The following is a 3065-nucleotide window of genomic DNA, read 5'->3' as shown; positions in this document are numbered from 1 at the left end:
GGGGGGTGTCACATTCTATGTCTGCTAGTGGGGTATATTGTTGTCTGATTACCATAAGTTTAACTTGTCCACTTTGAGCTTGGAGAAAGGAAACTACACGGTTGAGCAAGCAAGGTCCTACAGTTAGCAATAATATGAGGATTATTAATGGACCAGCCAGGGCTGATAAAAGCATGGTTAACCAGGGGGACTGTGTGAACCAAGACTCATACCACCCTTTTTGAGCTTCTCTCTCTCGCTGACGCTCTTCAAGGCGTCTTCTTAATTTACTCATAGATTCTTTTACAACTCCAGTATGGTCGGCATAAAAACAACATTCTTCCTTCAATGCAGCACAAAGGCCCTCTTCTCTCATGAAGAGGAGGTCCAACCCTTGCCTGTTATGTAAAACAACTTCAGAGAGAGAGGTTAAAGATTCCTGCAAAGCTGTGATAGAGGTTTCTAATATCTTTAAGTTTTGGTCCATTGCTCTTTCTAATTGGGTCATTTGTTGTGTCCCACGGACCAGGGCAGTGGTTCTTGTGCCCACCCCTGCAGCAACTCCCATTCCTAATAGGATGGCTAAATTGAGGGATACAGGTTCTCGGCGGAACCGGCTTGTATGCCTCCCTATTTGATCTTCAAATGAACCTGCGTCATGATAGAGCACTCTGGGAAACATCTGCACCATTACATAATAATTTACAGAGCTGTTAAATACCTGGGCTGAAATGCAAGGAGTTAATCCTGTGTCACATGCCCACCAGGTTCCATTTTCAGGGGTAAGGAAACCCTGTATGGTGCTATTTTTTTTTTATCTGGGTACATAAGTGTTGTTTACTTTTAGGTGGGGACCCTATACATAAGCCTGCCCCGGTTACTTCTGGGAGGGTTAACTTAGGATTTTCACCCCAATTACAGGAGGAACTCTGCGTTTTTACTGCATAAGTCCCGTCAATTGCTATCCCTTCATAGTAAGGAGGAGCAGCTGAGAGACAGAGCCAACAAGACTGAGTGAGGTCTGGTTGCGTGGAATTCAGTACCTCAAAGGCTCCTTCAATTAGCCCCCAGGGGGAGGGGTTGACTTCACTCTGGATTGGGGAAGTAAACGAAGGTGAAACTTGAGGAGTATGGGAAGGGACCCTAGTAGATTTAGGTTCGGGAGGTCTATGAGGCCTAATTTCTGGCTTAAGGGGATTGGGCCCTATGGCTAAGGGAATTTCTTTTCTTTCAAACCGGATAGTGAACCAAAGGCCAAAATCATATCCTATGGTGTAAAATTGCATTCCATAGGTTTTTCCTGAAAGCCATGTCCAGATATTCCGGTTTCTTCCTTTGGAGGTGAAGGTTATATTTAGGGGGTTACATAGGCTACTTGTGTCTCATGGAGTAGGGTCAGCTAATCCAGAAGTCCCCGTTTGGGGGTGCCATTTAAATGGGAGACATTGTTTGGGACTTAACTTAGTATTATTTCTTCCTACCCGAATCAGACTATCAGGGGAGTTTGGGTTCCACCAGGCAGCCCCTGTATGCTCACATCCCCATGACTTACAGAAGATGTTGGCTTTTCCCCCACACAGCTGTGACTGTTTGTGGCTTCGATAGTCCACCGGGCAAACATAGTAATCTAGGCTAGCCAACCTACATCTGGCTTGCGTGTCTCTACATCCATAATGTTTGTTTCCATTATCTATGGTACGGAAGGGATTTAGTGAAATTTTAGTGGGATCCTCTTCATCAGGGATATCCCAATAGGAAAGACCCATAGCCAACTGACAAATGTCTGGGTGGAGAGATGGCCACCAGGTCCCTAATGGGGCTGTATGTGAGATAGACCATACTTCCTGTCCAGTAGGATTTGTGATCAGCCATCGCTGCTGAACGGGCTGATGAGTGTTAGGACTACTGGTGGTCAAAAAGATCCTGGAAGATATTTTTCCAAGATACGGCCTGCCTAAGGTAATAGGGTCTGATAATGGACCGGCGTTCGTGGCCCAGGTAAGTCAGGGGTTAGCCAGGACCCTGGGGATTAATTGGAAGTTACATTGTGCTTATAGACCCCAGAGCTCAGGACAGGTAGAAAGAATGAATAGAACCATTAAAGAGACCTTAACGAAATTAAGCTTAGAGACCGGCATAAAAGATTGGACTATGCTCCTGCCTTATGCCCTGTTTCGTGCAAGAAATGCTCCCTCTGTTTCTTTGTGTAACCTCACTCCCTATGAAATTCTCTATGGTGCCCCTCCTCCAGTAAGGGACCTAATCCCAACTATAAGATCTAACGATCCCATCCACACCCCCTTGCTTGACAGACTTAAAGCTCTTGAAAGAACCCAGCGATACCTGTGGAAACAGCTGGCCACTGCCTACCAACCTGGCGACGAAGGGACTCCACACTGATATCAAGTGGGAGACTTTGTCTACGTAAGATGACATCAGGTGTCATCCCTGGAACCCTGCTGGAAAGGACCATACCAGGTGCTACTTATAACACCTACAGCGGTAAAGGTAGACGGAATCACTTCCTGGATCCATGCTTCTCATCTCAAGCCTGCGCCCTGTCCAGACTCTGGCTGGAAACTGGAAAAGACTGGTAACCCTCTCAAATTGCGTATTCGCCGTGTGGATAGGGCTATGGACTCTCCCCTTGACCACCAGTAGTCCTAACCCTCATCAGCCCGTTCAGCAGCGATGGCTGATCACAAATCCTACTGGATAAGAAGTATGGTCTATCTCACATACAGCCCCCTTAGGGACCTGGTGGCCATCTCTCCACCCAGACATTTGTCAGCTGGCTATAGGTCTTTCCTATTGGGATATCCCTGATGAAGAGGATCCCACTAAAATTCCATTAAATCCCTTCCGCACCATAGATAATGGAAACAAATATTATGGATGTAGGGACACGCGAGCCAGATGCAGGTTGGCTAGCCTAGATTACTATGTTTGCCCGGTGGACTATTGAAGCTGCAAACAGTCACGGCTGTGTGGGGGAGAAGCCGACTTCTTCTATAAGTCATTGGAATGTGAGCATACAGGGGCTGCCTGGTGGAACCCAAACTCCCCTGATAGTCTGATTCGGGTAG

At 46.8% G+C, this 3065-nt stretch overlaps 2 long non-coding RNA genes across 2 annotated transcripts; one reads left to right on the top strand and one right to left on the bottom strand.

The window, feature by feature from the left end:
* Nucleotides 1–18: 18 nt before the first annotated feature.
* On the bottom strand, nt 19–2158 carry LOC125614921. The gene is made up of 2 exons (XR_007345497.1): nt 1532–2158; nt 19–393 (listed from the first exon to the last, which is right to left on the bottom strand). It is a non-coding gene; the product is annotated as an uncharacterized LOC125614921 (long non-coding RNA).
* On the top strand, nt 1886–3064 carry LOC107134871. The gene is made up of 2 exons (XR_007345498.1): nt 1886–1977; nt 2292–3064. It is a non-coding gene; the product is annotated as an uncharacterized LOC107134871 (long non-coding RNA).
* Nucleotide 3065: the final 1 nt, after the last annotated feature.

The sequence above is a fragment of the Marmota marmota genome, unplaced genomic scaffold (genome assembly GCF_001458135.2).
Source record: "Marmota marmota marmota unplaced genomic scaffold, marMar, whole genome shotgun sequence".
Classification (NCBI taxonomy): domain Eukaryota; kingdom Metazoa; phylum Chordata; class Mammalia; order Rodentia; family Sciuridae; genus Marmota; species Marmota marmota.
This window is presented reverse-complemented; position numbering and strand designations above follow the sequence as displayed.